Source organism: Anser cygnoides, chromosome 1 (assembly GCF_040182565.1).
Source record: "Anser cygnoides isolate HZ-2024a breed goose chromosome 1, Taihu_goose_T2T_genome, whole genome shotgun sequence".
NCBI classification, from domain to species: Eukaryota; Metazoa; Chordata; class Aves; order Anseriformes; family Anatidae; genus Anser; species Anser cygnoides.
The window spans coordinates 180,939,909-180,960,646 of record NC_089873.1 but is presented as its reverse complement, the minus strand read 5'-3'; the positions used below and the strand labels follow the sequence as shown (position 1 = coordinate 180,960,646).

The 20,738-nt window shown below is 40.7% G+C and overlaps 1 protein-coding gene across 7 annotated transcripts in view; it reads left to right on the top strand.

Moving 5' to 3' along the window:
- The window catches only part of ENOX1 (ecto-NOX disulfide-thiol exchanger 1), a 364,265-nt gene that overhangs the window by 102,316 nt on the left and 241,211 nt on the right, over positions 1-20,738 (top strand). For all 7 annotated transcript variants that reach the window (XM_048046941.2, XM_048046942.2, XM_048046938.2 and 4 more), the window contains one exon: positions 9,306-9,383. The gene's annotated coding sequence lies outside the window, so the exon portion shown is untranslated. The remainder of the gene's footprint in view (positions 1-9,305; positions 9,384-20,738) is intronic.

Here is a 20,738-nt window from a genome sequence, read left to right as displayed (position 1 = left end):
TTGTTTCTTAAAGTCGCTGTCAGGCTGATTTCTGCCTAAAGAGCAGCTTGTTAAACTGACAGTGAGCAGGCTGGTGATGTGGGTGGGGAAACTGTTCTGAAAAATAATGACCTTTCCTTCCACCAAGGACATCTGCCCGCTCATTACTGTGATGGTGTGAAGTTGGAGAATCCCTCAGGTGTCCTTGCTCAGTCTTGCTGATAGATAACCAGAAAGCCTCATCTCAAGCACAACCTCGTATGTGAATGCTGGCACAGTGAGTCACGCATGTATCCCCTCCAGGCTTAATTACGCAGCACACAACAACTGGGAGTAAAAGTGGAGGCCTAGTAAGATTTAGGCTCTGGGAGCCCTCACAAGCACTGCTCATTCCTCCAGCCCGTAGTCAAAAAAATAAAACAAACAAACAAACAAAAAAGTACTTCCTAATCCTGGCTTTGCTCTTCTCTGCTCTAAAATAGTTCAGTACTAGGGTTCTCAACATTGTACTGTTAACCTCCTCCAACCACAAAGACCACTTTGTGGCTCCATCCAAACATTATTTTGAGCAAACACAAACATGGCAACTGCTTATACCCCTGCTGGAAGCATTTTTCAGCTGTGTTTAGGGTCACAGACCTTGGTTTGAGAAAAGGAAGTTCAGTCCAAAAGACCACTTCTCTCTGCATAAAAGTATTGCACTGATAACATCAGTGCATTAATTTTGCTTGGTCAAGGGCAAGACTTCATCTCAAGTAAAGCTCTATAAGAAACCACTATCAAAATAAATCAGAATAAGCATTTTGCAAGAGAGGGTAAAGTTAAAGAAAAAAAAAAAAGTAAGTTTGTACTTATTAACTTCTTACATTTCAGTGCCTTCTCTCCAGGAAAATGGAAGAAGTGGAGGATGTGTGATCTAGAAGGGAGTTGTTGGAAGTCTTGTCCGTATAATAAATCCATGTTGGCAGAGGTTTATTCGTGACAGAGAGTTACTCATCTGAATAATATCTTAATTAACCAGAGTTCATATTTCATGTGCAGATTTCCCAAATCATTGCACTGACCAGGAATCTTTTCCAGATCTTGCAGTGCTTGGAGCATTGTTCCTGACATAAGAGCCTCCTTCATTCTCATTCATGTCCTACAGTAACAAAGTAAGAAGAAGCACAAGTTTTGTTTTCCATTGCTCCTTATGATCAGCTCTGGGTACTGACTCAATTTGTGCCTCTGTTCCCACCACAAAAAAAGCATGATTACGCAAAGTTGCTTTTGGTTTATAGAGCCAGCACTTGCCGTCCTGATAAAAGCATTCTCCTCCAGGCTGTTGTTTTCTCAAGACTTACTGCTGCTACTGTGTCTCAGGCAGGCTTCATGGTCTTAATACTAAAATTTTTTTTTTGCTGAGGGAGTTATTCATAAAGGTGGTAGATTCAACGCTGTTTTTCCTCCCACGTGCATGTGTGTTTCTTTCCTGGTATCTCTTAGAAATGCTTTCCTCCTGTTACCATAGGTCTCATTTCCAGGTATATGGAGGATGCAATATTATGTATTCGAGATGTAATTTGGCAGAACAATGAATGATTTTATTTTCAGGATACTGTGGGTCTGGATAGAAGATGAAAATATGTCATCTCTTGACAAACATTGACTGGATCACAGTTTTTATTTTTTTTTTGATATGGGGTTACAGAAATGGCTTTGAAGTCAATTGATTTATATCACTTCTGTCCCATTTTATGATCTGTTCATGCTGGTGCACTGCAGCATTTAGCCAGGCTACACCGATATTAAAAAAATCTGTGTTTGTGCGATACAGTGCCTTATTACATTATAATGGGCAAATTACTGCTGTTTTTATTCCTGTTAGGATCAGCAGTAATTTAAGCTCAGTTGTAGCTGCTTCATGCTAATATTCAAGTGGTTATGTGCTCTGAAATATGATGGTGTTCCCCACCTGTCTTCCTTTATTTCTGTGCAGTCTCTCTCAACTGGCTGGTCTGTCTTACCTGGGTGCCTGCAGCTGCTTTGGATTCAGGTGACCAGCTCTCATCTTGTTTCAGTGCTAGTCCACTCATAGCAAAAATCCGTATATTTAGTTCACATTTGAGCATGCATTTCTAGAGCATTTTTTTTTTTCCAGCTCTGTGCTCTGCAGCCTCCTGGATGCTTTCAGCTGGGCCTAACTTAGCAAGAAGTGATTATTTGCCTCTACTCAGCAGTTGTAAAACGACATCTGAAGTACCGTGTCTGGTTTTGGGGCTCCCCAAAAGGCAGAGACATACTGAAGAGTATCCCAGACATATCCCAGAGAGTGCCAACAGTATACACAGACGGCTGGAGCAGAGGATGTATGAGAAGAAGCAGAAAGGGCTCTTGTAATGAAGAGAAAGTGGTTGGGGGATCTTGCTGCTGTCTACATTTACCTGATGGGATGGGACAGAGAAGTCAAAGCCAAACTCTTTTCAAAGGTACACAGTGACAGCAGAAGAAGCGGCAGACACAGATTGAAACAAATGAAATTGTGATTACATATATTTGGGGAGATATAAAAATATATTTAAAAAAAAAATTCACCGTGGGTGTGATCAGACACTGACACAAATTGCCCAGAGTGACTGTGGGATCTCCATCCTCAAAGATACTCAAAACTCGATTAGAAAAGGACCTGACCTGGTTCTTTTGAGCAGCAGGTTGGACTAGGTGTTCCTAGCAGTCCCTTCTAATGCCACTTATTAATCTTATTAAATTAACTGTAGATTTTATGGGCAGCTTTGGAGGTCTGGATGAGAATCTCTGAGATTTGGTCTTCAGTGAAATCGGATTTGGGAGGATAGCTAAATGGCTGAATTAAATTCCCCTCCAGAGTTTCATACACAGTGGCACCGAAAGAGAGAAGAGAAGGATGGTGGCTTGCAAGACAGCAGAGGACAGAAACCAGAACTGTAGCCCATATTCTGTTTTTAGAGGACTTGGACAGGAATTGGGCACCACATGTCACTGCTGGACCTGCAGTTTGTTTAGGATGCAGCTAACAGATGAAGAGCGTGGAGCCCTGGGAGACTCATGTCCTCTCCCATGGGTGCAGTAAGCCGGATCCTGAACAAGGTGCTCATGGCTAGGCAGGGCTGCCTGACGTGCTTTGCTCCCTGTCCCCCCTGCCTGCCTGCCTTCAGTCAAAGGGAACCCCCAGGCTGTTGGCAGCACAGCGGGGAGGCTGGTGAGTATCACCACATTCGCCTCTGTTACAGACTGCTGGCATCATGTGCTGTGGCATTTACCGGCTATTTATTACTTTTTCCCTAAGTTGCATGTTACTGTCTTGGGTGGATGTGAGCCAGATTCCAAATCCTGCCCTTCCTTCTTCCTTTCTGCTTGTTCAAAATCCAGCTGTACCCAGCACATATAGCAGCGCTGACCTACAGAGCCCATAACAGACAGCTGCACTCCCTAAACCCTTTCTTTCCTGTTTCCCTCACTCATTTTTCATCTGAAGCAGTTGTTTCTGGTGCTCAGTATGGGAACTGTGCTCCTCCTGTCCCAGTGCAGAAACTTTCTGCCCTCTGCCATCAGTCATGCAAGGAGTTCATGTGCCAGCTGCACCAGATTAGGAAAAGAATGACTTGTACCATAAGCGTGTGCAGTGAGAGCCAGCTACTCCGTGATTCAGTTTTCAAGTCTCTAACACGTTTTGATCAAACAAGTAATTAATTCAGTTCAACGTTTCAAGTTTGTAATGAGCAGCAATCTCAGGAAGGCTCTGTTCAGCAATAAAAACCCTAGGAAGTCCTTATTTTTCAGTACATATATATATATATATATATATAGTCTTCTGATCGGTAAAACATTTTTATTTATGTATTTTTTTGCTTTCTGGTCATGTGTCCTCTGTGTCACAGCTGCCTGGGGAAGGGCAAACAAAAACATTAGGCTGCCTTTGTGAATATTCACTTCCCTTCTCCATACAGCAAAATTTCCCTGAATTACTGTCTGTGGATACCTTTGCCCCATGGCCCCTTTGCTGCATCCGGTCCCTGGATCAAGGAATCACTGTGGAATCAACCCTACAGAGGAACCATAATCCAGGCACTATAGGAACTGTAGAAGAGCTACAAAGTCCCAAACTTTGTGCTCTGAAGGTCAGTAAGAAAATAAGAGCTAAAAAAAGCCCACAACCCTATGATGTGCAGAGGTATCCAAAAGTGGCAATAGAGTGCAGAGTTATGGTATTTTCTGCCATGAAAAGCTGGACAGTGAACGGCATCTGCATTTTCCTTGCCTTTTGACTAAGATATGTGAAAGGATCCTCCAGGACACCACTGTTTTTGCAGCATTTGGCAAAGCTGTGTGAAGAAGTTTTGACCTTCTGGGAGCCTCTGGAAATTGAAGGAGGCATGAAAATATTTTCCTCTGGGACTTCTTTCTCCCAGGAAAATAAGAATGACAGTAAGGGGACATTCCCTTTATGATCACGGTAGACTTGGACTAAGAGTCTGGATGCAAAAGGACTTGCTGTGATGGAGTGTAAGCTTGATGTGTAAATTAAAGGTAGGGAGCAAAGAGCTATGCACAAGTGAGCAGCTCTCTTCCAACAGACCTCGGGGAATAGCAGTCTGTGGAGTCAAGTGTCCCTGTGTGCCCCAAGCCAAGCGTCGGCTCGCTGGGGGCCCAGGAATTGCAGGGGTGGAAAGGACAGGCTGCCAAGCCGGCCATGCTGATTCAGGCCATTTTTGCAATATGCTGAGAGTTAAAGCTCATGAACTTCTCTCAGAAAACAACCCTTTTGTAGTTGGTGTGGTTTTATGCATTTGCACCATTAAAAAAGAAAAAAAAAAAAGGTATTGTTCTGAAAGCTTTTTAATTTCCCCCCTTTAAGTTCTGTTCCTGCATTATAAAAAGGCATCATCTTCTGCTTTTAAAATGTACTGTAAGCAGTAAGTCTTGCATAACAAATGCTACGTTAAGATAATCAACCTCTTCAGAGCAGTAGGTCATGGCACTGAAACTGGCTGTTCGTGAATGCAAAAGTTCCCCAGCTCCAGAAATCCTTGAAAGTACACAAATCACTCTAAACAAACCCAGGGAGAAATAATCTCCCCTTCCCCACTGCTCCCCTGCAGTGGGAAAGGCCTTTTGCTATCACTGATTTTCCCCCAGAGTGAAATCACATCCACCATTCAATACAAAATTAATAAAGGTATATAGAGCATGTTGAGCAAACACTGACATATCCCCAATGGTGAATTTACATCCCCCCATTCTGTTTAAAATTAATAAAGGAAGACAGAGCATACAAAACCAACACCAGAGAGTATAAAAGCCCCACACGTAGAGCCCATCATAGCCTGGCACTGGGAAGGAGTTGCCATACCGCTGTAAGCAACTCCATGTGTGAGGCAAAACACGTGTTGAAAATCCTATTTTCTTTTCTCAGCCAGGTTTGGGAGGGCTCCTGATAACATGCCCTATGGATTTGTCACTTGGGAGGGGGCATCTCCTGGGTTATTCATTGTGTTCGCAGCGTTCCTGCGCCATTAAGCTCCCCTTCCCTTGTTCCTGCAGGTGATGCGCAGGATAAAACATACCGCTGTAATCTGAGGCTTGCTTGGCTGCATCCCGCCTTCCTGTTACCTTCTGCCCTTCGGTCTCCCAAAGGCGCACTCCGCTGTCATTTGCTTGTGTTTATGAGACTGTAAAATTTTCCTGTGATCTGAATAGCCAGCAAAAGGCTTCATCAACCATGGTAATAGACCAGAGACTGCCAGAACAAGAGAATGCAGACACTATTAATGTCCTCCACGCTGGTCCCCTCCAGTGAATTGCCCTATTTTCGTACAGGAAATAGACGGGAATTTCTGAATGAAAATGAGAATTTCAGCCTGGGTGGTTACCCAGTCCTCAGCAGGTAGGTTCCTCCTCATGCAATGGGAGGCCAAGCATGGAGACCGAATACCAGGAGGATGGGACTGTACTAGTCACCCAGCAGCAAACAAGGGATAATCCTTTATACTCAGTGATTAATAGTCTCTTCTTAACTGGCCACTGTCAGCTGCACCCTTCAGAGCCATGCAGACCTCCTTGGCAAGCGCCAGCCATTGATCTGGCTGCAGGCAGCATCTACAACTGATCGGGTGCAGTTGGGAGCTGTCAGTTTTCAAAATGGTTATGGCCATACATTTCTGAAGAGAGGGGAGAGTTGTCTTGTATTGCATGCTGGCTTCAGGTTAAGCTTTTCTTTATCGCTCTGATGTTCTGCAGACAACACCGGTTACCCCCAGGTTCGCAGCGCCAGCTTCTCCCACCAGTTAATGCTTATTTTATGAGCCTAGAAATGATGCTGCACAGAGTGGAGCTGTGCCAAGAAGAGTTGTTCCTGCTTGTCTTCATCCTTGTCTTGTTTTTTTTTTTTTTTTTTTTTTTTTCTGTGCTTGTTGTGGCTGAAAGGGGGGAGCGCTGTAGCTGTGGCAAGGAAAAGCAGCCCAAGCTGCTTCGTAGAGCGATGGCTGGTTTGCAGATTTACAACTGCCTGCGAGAATGTGTCAGTGGCAATGTGTATCTCAGGCTCTTCTCATACCAAATCTTCTTGTTGCTTTTAAGAGAAACAGTGCAGCAGTCTGCGCCGCTCTGGTAGAGGTCTGGAAATGGCACCGAGTGCCCCAGAAGTGGGAAAGTGGGCCCCATTTTGGCAATGGCTTGCAAGGATCCTGGAGGTGTTTCAAATACGGTCTACCCAGTGTGCAGGCGGTGTCCCCAAATCTGTCACCATGCATCCCATTGTCCCCTGTGGGGCAGACTCACAGCGTCCACAGGCTGGCAGCAGCTCAGTGGGCCCTGGGCACGTTGCCAGGCTGCTAAGACGTGAATTTCGGAGGTGTATTTCATAAACAATGCCTTGGAGATAACTTAAAGGTGAGCTGTTTGTTTGGATGAGGTGCCTGTGCATTAGGTAGGATGAAGCTGTTGCAACAAAACGTCTCCCTTCCAAGAAAATCCCTTCCTTTAGGCTAGTCTTTAGTCATCTTTGTAACCTTTGTCATCCTCCCCTCCCTGGGGAGTCTTCTGTGTGACCTTTGCTATTCTACCAAGGCGTGTCATAAATTATAATTCTTTTAAATGGCACTTAGGCTGTCGTGGTGGCTGCTAGCCTTGAAGATTTGCAGTCTACCCTGTAATTTTGAGAGGAAAAAAAAAAGGCTAAGTGACAGAAGAAATATTGTACTTCACGATAAAACTACTTTTGTGTTTGGTTTTCTGCTCAAGTCATTCATATCGCTGTCACTAACCTCATTCAGGTCAAGGGCTTGACGCAGAGAACGGACGTAATATTTTTGGTCAGACCGATGCATCTGATTATTACAAACATCTGTAATTTCGAAATTGAAATAAGTGTTGTGTTAACTCCTCAGGCAAATAATATTAAGGCATAATAGATTACTGAAGTTTGCATTTCTTTTGGCAATTCGAAGCAAGGCTCTTTTGGCTCGTTATTCCAGACATTAATGAACCTGCTAACAAAAAGGGAGCTTCTCCTTATGGCTGCAGATTGGATCCCAGATCCTGCAAACTTCATAGGAAATTCTGTGGGCCAAGGAGTTGAAACAATAAAGAAAAAAATTAATCAAGCACACATTAAATGTGAAGTGAGGAAAAAAACATCTGCAGCACTCAGTGGATGTCTGGGCAACATACTTGCAGTGCAGCTTTGCCAGCTTACATCTGGAGTGGTTCATCAGAACAGAACAGATGCTAGTGTGAAATAGGTCATCATAGCAGCAGGGCATTAGAACAGAGACATTTCTTTCTTTCTTGCAGTAACAGCTATTCCTTTTTATTCACACCAATTACGAAAATGTTAGCCAAGTCTGAAATATGAATGCATGTATTGTGACAAGCCAATGCTCTTAAAAGGCGTCAAGGTAAAAACCAGCCTAACAAGGAAGCTTCAGAGAAGCGTGCCTTTCACAGTATGGACCGACTATCCTTTAACAGGCATAGTTACTGGTCTTTGTTGAGATTATGATTTGTTTTTCTTGCCTCATTTTTGTGTTTCAGTAGAGATGTTGCTGAATGCCTTCTTGGTGGCAAATGCCCAGAAGCAGAGATGCTAATTCACAGGAGTTTCATCAGTCATTTCAAAGAGAGGTCACACAGATAAGAAAAATGAACAGTACGCAGTATGTGAAGCAGTGACATTCAATGAGTCCTTGTCACTAGCAGCCATTAGCATGCAAGCCTGCTGTTATGTTTCAGTGCTTTATGTGCTTTTCTTGACCAGGCAGGGAGCCTTCAGAGCACTGTAGCAGTTAATACCATACAAGTTATTGTTTCTTTCTTGAATGCCTTATATTTTTAGTACCATTTAGATGCTTCTCGGTCCCCTTGTGCATCTAAAATTTTAAAGAGAATCAAAGAATGCATAATTTATATCTGTCCCAGAGGTAATGGAGTGACTCAATGATATCTGTGAAGGGGATGATTTTAAATTTCATGTCTTATGCAAGAGGTGGTTTTTGTACGAAAACTGCAAAAATTGGCCTCGGGGATACCCAGATAATTATCCTTATAACAACGGGTGTGGATTCCAGGGGGATCATAGCTGAAAGCTGTTGTGTATTGGACTTACCCTTGTGTATCATACTTGTCATAATCGAAAACATAGAAACTGATAGATCTTGGGGAACATAACTTGTATTTTGACTTTGAGTAGCACATGCAGGAGGTGTGAAACGACAGGTTTGCCTTGACTCTGTTGAAGAACTCATGCAAGACGTAAGGCATTTGTTTACTGCTGAAATTCTTTCCTTCGCTTAAAAGAAAAACAATTGTTTACTGATGTTGGGCAGAACCCATCAGTACATGCTTTATCACACAGCACAGTTCCACTAGACTATTTCTGGTTTCATTTACCAAAAGCCTAGAAGTGCCATGGCTAGAAATAAATGTCTGCTTCTTTGATATGCTATATGTTTGAAAATGCACTTTAAGGTCTGTATTACAGACAGTTCAAAGGGAATATAAATTGGTGCAGTATTCTCTCTTTTTTCTTTTCTTTCCAATCTAGTCCCATATATTCATTGCATTTTTATCAGGACTGTTTTCAATAACATGTCTTTAAAAAGAACTTAGCATTTTGTATTTTATTTAACTTGGGCTTTGTTATATTTAAATAATTGTTATGATCTTGCTGCTTCCGTAGTTTAAAATGTTTAACATCCTCTAAACCAATTCTAGACTGGCTTTTAGCATTGCGTATCCAAGGAGACAGCTGATATTATTTTCTTTTCCTTTAGAAACTCTCTAGGTTTAACTATTCTTTCTACTTCTTGCAGGATTGGCCATGAGAATTCGTAACGTTTCTTTGGAAATACAGTGATGGGGCCGCTGAGAAGTCGCCTGCTTTTGTACAGGTCTGTAACCCCTACTGCGTTCTGACTATTTCACCATGCGGATTCCTGTGCTGATTTGTTATCTTTTTTTTTTTTTTTTTCTTTCATCTCGAATGCATGCAAGTGAAATGAAAGTCTAATTTTAATCTGGAGCAAGTGTTACAGAGAATGATTTTAGTTTCTTGCAAAATATTTAGGATATAACTCTATTCTGTTACCGTTGTATAAATGTAGAGTAACCCATTCATCTTTCCTTTGAAGTGAATTATTACAGCTTATAGAGTTGAACTGCAGAAAGGAATTGGGCCTGTAAGTCATTTTCACCTCACCACTATGTCTTTCTATGTGCGTTGAAGCTGCAGTACACTAAAAGGCACTGCAATCGATGGCTCCCACCCAGGTTGCTAATATGTGAGTGGCTGTCCCACAGCAATTGCTGTGGATATTTCTGGAGGCACAGTCAGCAAAGGGTCAGCAGAATTGCTGGAGCTTTCAGATCAGGAAGAGAGGTTCAGGGAAAGTTTAAGAAAATATATATTTAAAAAAAAAGTTGATATTTAAGAAGCTGTAAAAAAAGCGTAATAATAATAGCTTGACTCCTGTAGTGTCAACATGGCAAGGGATGCTGAGGAGGCTCCAGCTAATGCTGTGTCCTTGTCAGCCAGAATGATAGTGTTATAAGCATAGTGGGCCACGATCACAATGATTTAGAGGGTAGAAAACACTCCCCTGCATTTCAATATGTTTTTCTATGCAGGTATGTAACAGAGAAAAATTTGATTTCTTACTGCTTTCAAAGGTAGTACAGAACAGCATTTTTACAGAAATTTGGTCAGAGAAACCAATGGGAAAAAACTTCTATCTAGGTAGAAAAGTTGCTGTCAGAGCACTCGAAGGGCTTGTGAGAGTTGTATCTGGCCCTAAATAATTTTCAAAAACAGTCGTGCTTGAGTATGGTCTATTTCGTTCACTTCGTTTACCTAACAGCACTGTGGGTATAATTGCTTTTCTTGTTGCCTCTGCACAGTCACTTAGCGTTCCATTAGTGTGTATGAATTCTGTAGGGAAAGTGGCTTGTAAACCTTAAACAAAAACAAACCCAGGTAGATTTAGGGTAAGACAGGTATCCAAAACTACCTTTAATTCATTATCAGAAATTATTATCAGTTGGTAATACACTTTAATGCAACCCCAGCTCCAAAATGCTTTACAAACTATTTGAACCTAGATGTAAACCTCACACATGGCTACAGCTTCTGTAATGAGCAAAAGCCCTAGATCGGGCTGGTTGAGATACTGCAGATACAGATCAGATCGTGATGCCTCAGGCCTCTGTTGAGTGAAAGCTCTGTGCTCAAAAATAAGTAGCTTTTCAGAGTAATTGCACAGCCGTTGAATGATCTCTGTCTTTCTAAAGCTTTATGAATGTGCAGTTTCTTTCTTTATTCATGTTGTCCCTTAGGGCAAAATTTGTGTTTTTCTTTGGGGATGGAGGGAGAAAAAAAGTACAAGCACTGAAAGACGCTTAGGATAAAGGGAGAAAACTTGTTGCTCATGTTGGCATTTGGGTTGTAAATCCTTTACTAGCAGCAACAGCTTTATAAAATCTTCCTTTCCAGGCTTGTCTGTGAGTGCTGTTTGAATCACGGCTCACCAAAAACTTCCAAGAGCTCCTGCTAAGTTTGCCAAAGTAAAGTGTGATTGGGCCTGATGAATTTGATACAAATGCAGTCAACAGCTGCTCTGCAAAGAAGGTTTAGGCAAGTTTGTCTAAAACACATTTTAGAAGTTTCCTTATTCACAAGTCTGATTTCTGAAAAATAATGGCTTTGAGATATACATACAAATTGCCATGGTGTCATTTAGAAAGAGGAAAAATAAGTTATTAATTTGATATATGTACATATTAGATTATATATGTACTACATGACACGAAACATGGTATACTACCATGCTATACCTTTATTATAATTCAGAAGCAATGGAAAACCAATTAAACTGAAAGGCAAGACATTGCTACTGAAAAGGAGATACAAGGTGTAATTTCTCCCTGGAAACTATTGCCCCAAGGTATTATCAAAAGGTGTTGCATTTAACCTGTTCAACAAATAGATATTTACATCAGTAAGATTTCCATTGCAGATATATTTTTCATATTGCACGGTCAGAGAGCAATTACACGGCATTTGCCTGGCTGAAGGGTGAGCTCACCTGTCCTCCCCCTGGGGTCTGAGTGAAGCTGCTTCTGCAGCTGTGTAGGTATCTATTGTACCACTTCTTTGTAGCATCTGGTCTTGGCATTGAAGGAAAACAGGATACTGGTCTAGCCAAATAATTCCTTTAATCCTGGTCAGCTTTTTCGACTTATCCCATGTCATCCGCTGCAAATTTTGTTTTATTTTATTTTATTTTTTTCTCATAAGTATCTTCTCTTCTTGTACAGTTCTTGTTTTCTTAAAATTTCTCTTATTTCCTGCCTATGATCCCTCATACATTCTCCAGAGAAGCCTCCTTTTCCCCTACATCTTTGTTACTTATCCTTGCTATGTTGGAATCTCATTCATTTATTGCTGGAGTTTCTTAAATTTACCTGTTGGGGTCCCTAAATGATGCATTTTTCCCAAGGCCTCTCAGGGTCTCCTCAAATCTTTGCCCTTGACACTCCAGTGATGAAACACGTGTCTTGGTTTTAGGGGAAACAGAGAAAAATGAAGGTAATGAAAACAGTTCAGAGCACGGAAGGCAAATGGGCTGCAATGTGGCATGGAAAGTCCCTGTCTCCTGGGCTGTGCTCCTCGGCTATGTCCTTGTGTCACAGCCTCCCGAACCTGCGGTCAGCTGGGGCCGGTTCTTGATGGGGTATTGGTGCACTGAGTGCCACACCATTGTTTTGCTGCTTCTTCAGGTCATTTTCACAACTATGAGAATAGCGAGCTGGCAAATGTCATGGTGGGGGCGGGGAGAAAGGAGGGGAAGAGCCTAGGGAGAGCACTTTTCCATGTGAGCATGTAAGCATGGCAACCATACCTTTGATCTCCCTACCAGCACTGCACGTGTACCTGGAGAGCCCTGCTGCCACTGTATTAGATATTCATGCCTGCCTTAAAGCCATGCTGCCAGAGAGGCCAAGCCCTCGATGCCACCAGGCTTTGCTCACGGGTCATCTTTCCCACCCGAGGCTGCAAGGGTGATGGCATGGATGGAGGTCTGCAGTGAGGGAGCAGACGCTGATGCATAAGCCAGAACCACAGAGGCAAGCAGGCATGTGTTACCTCTGTGCAGTTTCTGTGAGAATTGCCTGGCTATGAAAAGGGAGAAAGGAAAGGGTATGTTGCTACCTGTAAATATGCCATATGTGCATTTGAATTATTGAACAGGTGGAAGCCAAGTAGCCTGTTAGCTGGAGAAAATCTATAAGCTAGAAGCTCAGAGAAAATGTGGCAGAATAAAATGAAGAGGATGGAGAAAGTAAATCTCTCAAAGCTGTCATGAAGGGACAGTTGAATTTTATTAGAACAGAAATTAAAACAAGACTGTGAGTTTATAAAGATTAATGTGTTCAAATCTTGGGGTGTATGTACAAGCTGATTTAAATGCAGTTATGTACTTTGCTTTTTGAATGAGAGAGTCTGTGACTATCCAACTTTGTTCTTTTGTTGCCTATAGCAAGATAAGGAGCAAGTGATGATTAGAAAAAATAAAATTACAATTTGCTCACCTGAGTAAGAGCTGTGGCCAGAGCAGGCTTTCTGCATTTCATATGGATGCCTGGAAAACAAACCAACCAACCCAGAGAACAAATAGATGTTCCACGGTTTTTTTTTATGTTTTAAGTTACTTCCAAGGAGTTTTTAGGAATGGTGGCAAGTGCTTCCTCTGTTAGAGGAACAGCCCAGAAGCACCCTGAAATACCCCTCCCTGTTGTTTAATCACAGCTACATCCCAGAAGGACAGGAACATGGTGGAGAGATTCCTGCAAACTACCCTAAGAAGTAAGTCTCATTACATGTCACACCCCCATGCCCATCATCTTGTTTCCAAGTGGCAATTAGGTAATGATCTTTGCTGATCTTAACTCCTGTAGCATGATGTAAAAAGAAGGGTGATCTTTTATGCTAGCAGTCAAGGGTGCCGTAGGGACACTGAAAATCATTTGGCTCATTTGCCTGATTTGCCAGCAAGATGTCTAGATAATCTGAGAGATGTTTGCCTAACCTATTCTTTAAAAAAATAAAAATCAAAATCTTCCCATCAAGAAAATTTCCCATCAAGAAAATGCAGTCTCCTCCAGAACTACACTACACTTAGAGGGTATTCCTAAAATCCAAATCATGATTTCTTTACTCCACTGTAACCCATTAGGTGTTTTATTTCTTGTGAAGAGAGGGAAAAGTTGAACATCACTTTCTTTATAGTAAGTAGTCTGCTGAGTACTGAGAGAATGCCTGTATATTGGAGTTGATTTAATTTTTCTGTTTATTTGTTTGTTTTTCAGAATAAGCAATTGCAGAACCTATAGGTCCCAATTCAAAAACATTTTAAGGATTTATTTCTTCCTTCTGTGTATCTGCATCCCTCTACTGCAACTTCTTGACTCAGGCACCAATGTTAAGCTGAATATTGTCAGTATGACGGTTAAATGGATACAGATTATGTAAAATAAGCCCAACGTTTAGAAGCTTGATAACTAATGATGGAGATGTACCCTAAGCTAAAATGACTCCAATCCATATCTTACCTCAGCTTTGTCTAGGTGGAATCCCTGCCAATGTCTTCTCTCTCTTCTCAGTATGATACTAGGTAATGAATGACATTGTTTGAGAGACAATAAGTGTGGAATTGATAGCTCTCAGCATATGGATAACTACACATCTTGCACCTTTTCATTGCCCACATTCTGGCTACACAGAGATATTTGAACAATAGATGAGGCAAAATGGTGGCCATGGCACATTTCAGAAACAGTAATTGTCCATTCAGGTCCCTTTAAAAGACAGAAAGCAAAGAACTGCTAAGTTTTCTATCACTAGTGTCCTCAGAAGAATCAATCACACATCATGAATAATAATAATAGAAGAGGGAGGACAGCTGCTCATCATCAGTATTGACACCTTCCAGGAGGAGTAATCACTAATCCCCTTGACCAAAGCAGGTGTCACAGCAAGATAAAAGTCAAAAGCTCCAGCTCCAGTGAGAGTCTGTTACCTTAGACTGAAAGATATGAATTGATTTCACTTCTGAAAGGAAGTTAAAACATCTTCTCCAGTTGAGAGGAGAAATCCACTGCAACTGCTACTGTCCAAGTCTCCAGAAAAAGCAGTGTGACCTGCAGAGCTTGTTATACATATTTAAAAAAAAAAAAAAAAGTGTTAAGGTGGCCAATGAACAGTTACAATTTTAATTTTTTTTTTTTTTCCACTGCAGCCCGACACAATGCTGGCATTTGTATGTCCTTTCCCTCTTACTTTTTAGCTAAAATATGCGGAAAGGCTACCGGTTCAAACAGTAAACATTACAAGTATTTTTTTGGCTCTGTGCACATGAGGGAGAATGGTGGTGAGCTTGATTCTGCAATTAATATATTTGCAATGCTATTGTCATTAGAACCTGTCTGTGATGATTATTCATCTCCTTCTTTCCAGCCTCACAGAAACTCTGACATCAGCTTAATTCAGGAGCAATTTCTGTTTATCTTCAGAACTCAAAACCCAGCAAAGTTCAATCAATATCATAAATAACAGTAAGGCAAAGCCTTGAATTTGATAAGAAAGTTTCAGCTTTCTTTTTAGGCTAATGCATATCATACATAACACTTTGGGTCTGAAAGTCCTCAGATATAATGCTCCAGATGGACTCAGGTTTCTAGAGTCAACCATCACATCAGAGAAGAGGGAATGCAAAGAAATGGATTATTAGATGCCACAAGTGAAAAACAAGAAGCAAAACTTAAAGTAATCCACATCAGCATTAATATGAGTTGGTTGACTCTATAGAAGAAATGATCCAATAATGGCTGTAGGCAACCGCTCAGGAAATAATGTGTTCCTACTTAAAGTCATCGATCCCACATTTCAGAAACAAAAAGACCACTGAATATTGTGTTCAAGAGGCTTTATAAGAATCAGAGGAAAGCAATACCAGGCAGTTTGCTCAAACAGCAAAAATGAAAGTAAAAAGATGAAAGAAAATCTTGGGTCAAAGCACTCTTTAACTTTGAGCTTTCAGAACATTATTAAAAATTAACCAAGAAAAGGGTAAAGCATTCTATTTTCCCAAATATCTTAAAACTTAAAAAAGGAAAAATAATAATAATAATGATAAAAAATATCTCCAGCTAACTAGACAGTTCTTTTTTTCAAATCATAGAAAACTAGCAAATACCTGGAGGATCCTACAACTACATCAGCTGTACCAATGCTCTTCCCAGCAGACCTATGGATGACCGACCCATTTCTCAGGGTCTCCACTGATGGCCAGCACTGTACCTCTGCTCTGGGCCATTCATTCCAAGGCCTAATTTTTCTTACCATTAGAAAACTGTTTTTCTTATTTCTTGACCTGCAAGTTGCTTCTGTCCTATCTTCAGTGAACAGTTTATTCTCATTATTATCTTTTCTTTGTAGCCACCTTGACTATTTTCAAAGTCTTTTGTTATGTTTCCTTCAAATCTTGTCTTCTTTATATTAAACAACATTTTTCTCCTTCAATTTTTGTCATGTTTTGTGGAGTAACTCAGTGTCAATTGGTCATGTCCTCCTTAAAACGTGGCTTCCAACCCAGGACCTAAGGTTGTTGTTGAAGTCTTTCTAAAGGGAAGTAATAAAGCAGAATTCCCTTATGTGTCTTGTAGATAACACTCTTCTCTATATTTCTAATCTGACATTCATGAATACATGACAGTGGCTCTGGTTAAGCCTGAGATCCACCGGATAACCTCAGATCCTTCTTAGCAAGACTAAACCTCTTTGGTTATTTCCCATTTGGTGTTTGCTGAGTTGACTGTTTCCTCCCCTCTCAAAGATAGTTGCCAACAGCTCTAGATTTCCTCAGCTAGTTATATACATATTCTCATGTGAAATTCTTAAGGCCCAGACAATCTGAAAGTTTTAATTTATTTCGGTGCTCTCTAATCTTATTTTCCCTACTATTACCTGAATTTCTACTCTTTTGTCTCCAGTGTTAACTGTGTTGGCTTTCTGATCACAACTGATCTTTCAAATAGCTTTTCCTCCCATTGATAAGCAAACCAACTCTTTCTTCTTGCTATTGCTAATAGTGGTATTCTTACTATAGCACTTAGTATTTTTCTTATGAAGGTTTTCCACTTTTACATCTCCCTTCCAAAAGTACACTGCAGTGTTACACAGACTAGAGAAAGGACTTTCAAAGACAGCATACAATTTTCATAACATGGGATTCCACAGAGGCACTGGATTTACAAGAGCAATTGAAGACAGTTATGGCAGTACTTGACAGATAACACACAGATGTCACTATTCTTACATTCTCAGTGTAAAATTGAGTTGATCTAATTAATAACTAGGAACTAGCACCAAAGAGAATAAAGAAAAAAATTTCAGAGGGACCAGAGATCTTGAAAGGAAAGGTTATATGTTAAATCCAGGAGAGGGCTGAATCTAAAACATGGCAACTTGTTCATAAAATTGACAAGTCATGTGGTTTTCTCAGTGGAAACTTAATTTCTCCAAAATGTTCTTCTTTTAATGTTTGAAGGCCACCAATTCACTTATGTAGTTAATCACATTTTTTTCTCAGTTTCTTTCACTCCACTGAAAACATCCAAAGTGCTCTTATATTTCATTCTTCCCTCTTCATGCAGCCTTTAGGGGTGGTAAATAAAAAAGGGGAGAAGGGAAAGATGATTACAGAGTACTAGGTTAAAGACAAAACATCTTCAGCCATGAAGTCTAGAATCATTGTCAAATATATACATATATATATATATTTTTCCCCTTGGTGAGCTATTCAGCACTCTGAGAAATCCTGGCCAAAGTTCTGCAGACCAGTTGCTGTCAGGTTCTCTTGTCATTCGCATCTGAGTGAAATCAATCACATGCACTATCTGAGCCCAATAAACTCTACATTCACAGTAGTCTGAGCATTCTGAGCCTCTGATCTTTCTATAACCCCACCAGGAGCATACCCCTTCAATGCTAGAGACCTTTGCCTCCAGATTTTCTAATGGTCAGTCTTCTTCCTTCCTCCGTATATGCATCTTTGATTTTGCCACCTCTGTTTTTCATTGTAGTTTCTTTCTGTAGGTTCAAGTGTATTTAGATTTCAGTTGGTAAGTGCCTTTTGAGAGCCATACGGCCAGCAGACAGCTTGCAATGCCATCAGGCAGGCCTTTGGAAAAAGTCAGTGTTTGATTGCCCAAAGCAACATGCAATTTTAAGGTCTTTAAGTTATAATAGAAAAACTAAGTCTATGCGGGTGTGCTTTTTGGCAGTATTTTGTTTGCTTCTATGAAGATATTTCACTGTATGCACTGACCATTCACTGGACTGCTGACAGTCTAACCACCAAATGAATAGTGATGTTCTTCAGACTATGGAGTCTAAACCAAACCAAAATTTTGATCTGCAATCTCAGGCCTTCCAGGCATATGCTCAGGCTACAAAGTTTTTGCCTGGCACTCCCAGTAGAAAGCTGTAACTCAGCAGTCTATGGCCTGAGTCCAGAGTCCATTCCTTTCTCCTCCAGTCCTCCTTCTGTATTTCTTTCTGCAAAATTTCCCCCAGAGTTTGAAATGATTAGTTTATACTCAGATCACTAGGACTCAAGTGGTCAGTGAGAGTCCATAGACCTTCAGATAAGGGTAATGTCTACACAGCTCTCTACTGGTAGATAGGAGTTATCTTGGCCCATTTTCCAAGCCAACCAGAAGCTGTGTACCACAGCTAGCATGATGCTGAATACAAACTAATAGACTGCCATGACTGGCAGTGTTTATTAGCTCTGACTCAGTGCAGTTAACTTGGCCTCAGCACTGATAGAAAATATATGTGGCTTCCAGTTGTCTCCAACCTTAAGCAAAAAAATCCTGCATTTGCTCAGGAAAAGCACAGTCACAACAGAACCCTAGAAACAAACAGCTTTGTAAGCAGTGGAGAAGACTCTTTTAATGCATTAATGTCCCTTGTCCCCTAAAACTCTCACCTCACTTTCCTAGCTCCTTCTTATATCCCATGTGCTGTCACAGGTTGAAAGTGGCTTCAAATTTTTAAACATCCCCTGCTACTGCCCCAGCTCTGCCGCCAGAGGTTTAATAGATAGACAGAAACAGGTTCAGTTGAAAATAACTACTAAGAATGAAAATCATACCTGCTTTTTGCTCTTAGACTGCATTTTGGTACTCCTTTGAGTATCAAAATTTTGATACTCCTTCGAATATCAAAATCCTATAAAGATCTGGTCTCAGAGCATATCGCCTTCAAGCTCTCATTTTCACACTCACCACCAGAGATTACCCTCCCTTCAGCCATGCTTAGTAGTCTAACAGGTTCCTTCTAAACTGGATCCAAGCCTTTTTTTTTTTTAATTTAATTTAATTTATTTTTTAAATTACTCCATTTTGGAGCATGGCCAGGCACATGCTTGAACAGAGGCAGCTGAGAGGAAGTGGTGGAAGGGGGAATATGTCAGGAACAAGCCCCTGGTCTGCCCACCAACATCAAAGGCCTTGTATCCCTCAATGCAGTGCTGTTAGAGAGGCAAATTCCTGCTCCCTACTCCCCTTATTTCTACACGTTTTATCTTGTTTTCTAGCTTATAAACTCCTGATCCAAGAGATAAACTGTCCTGTCAGCACAAAACTGAACAAAAATAAAGTAAATGTGTTAACTGTGGGAAAAAAATTACTTAAAAATCAAGAATTTTGCATGTTCTTAATGTCATTCTGTATTTGTGGCAGCATAGTTTTCATGGTTGCATGAACTCCCAAGCACTTTGGTGTTCAGATTCCTTAGTCAGTATGGGAAATGGCCAAATACTGCCCTTCAGCTCTTTCAAGTGTGGGAAAAAGCAAAATCATTTGATCCCAGTAAGGTCTAAATGTGCTTTGATATGTAGCTAAGTCAATGACTTAAGTATCAATAGCACAAGAAAATCTTCAAAGGCATTTGGGTATGTCTGTAGGAAATGACCTATATAACAAGGAGCACAAGTCCCATTACCTTCATGTTTATTTCTTGATGGAGGGAGGTGACAAATATGTCTACAGCATTTTGTACCTGGGTTTGTTATTAGCTCCTTAATGAAGGAAGTCTGAGTAATCTGGCTATATTGCCATGCTCTAGCTCTTCCCTGCTCCCCCTTCCAACAGAGACACAGTATAGATGGAGCAATGTTTGGAATGACTGATCTTCAAAGCATGGTTTTGTGAAGAAGCGAAGAGCAGTCACTGCCTTAAGAGAATCTGTCACCTTGTCCTCTAGAAGAAAGGCAACAACAATCTTTTCCAATAATGGGCCTGTTATCTCTCTCTTGGAATTTATCAGGCAAGAAAGATATTGATCCAATTTGCAGGTTGCAGCCTGTAGTTCTCTAAATATGTCGAAAACCTTAGCACATGATGATGCCCAGAACTTCTGCATTTAGTTTACAGGCATGCGCCTCCCCCTCCCATCTCCCTTGTGGGCTGCTGTTCTCTTTATGATCCAAGCAACCTAAAGTGGATGAAAAATTCCTCTGTTTCAAGTAATTCATTTTAACTCTCTTCATTGGGAAATTCTTTTACGATGTTTTTCCTTCTTCATGTCTCACCAGCTGTGAATTCTGAGCAAAAAAACACTGCGTGGAAGTATTTATATCCTAGCAAAATTGGATTAATTGGAGTAAAAAAAAAAATAATCTAGAACCTCTTTAATATGTATTATTTATTGATTGTTGTCATTTTTTTTTAAATTCCTTTTGGAGCCAGTATTTTTGTTTGCATACAAGTGGCCCTTCCCTTTTAATCCCTGGGTCTGCTTTTTAAGATGTCTATGGTTTTAAACTGACACCTTATCCTTCTCAGAAGGCCCTATTGTAATGATTCACTGTGCTTTACTGTCATAGTGAAACAAAAATGAATGTGAAATCATTTGTTTTTGATCGATTGAGTGTAAGAAAGATAAATCTTCCTTGTTTGTTAGAAACCATTTAAAGAGGCTACTATGGCAACCGAAATTAATGACAAACAAGAAGGCTGTTAATTAATTGTTCAGGCTGACTAGAATAAGAAAATCTTGAATCTTTGCTGAATCTATTTACTAGCATCCCAATAGCTCTTGGTTATTTGTTAGAAGAGTCAGTGCTTCTTTTTATCGTACCGAAATAAAAGATGTTTATGATAATAGAATTGAAAGGGCGCAC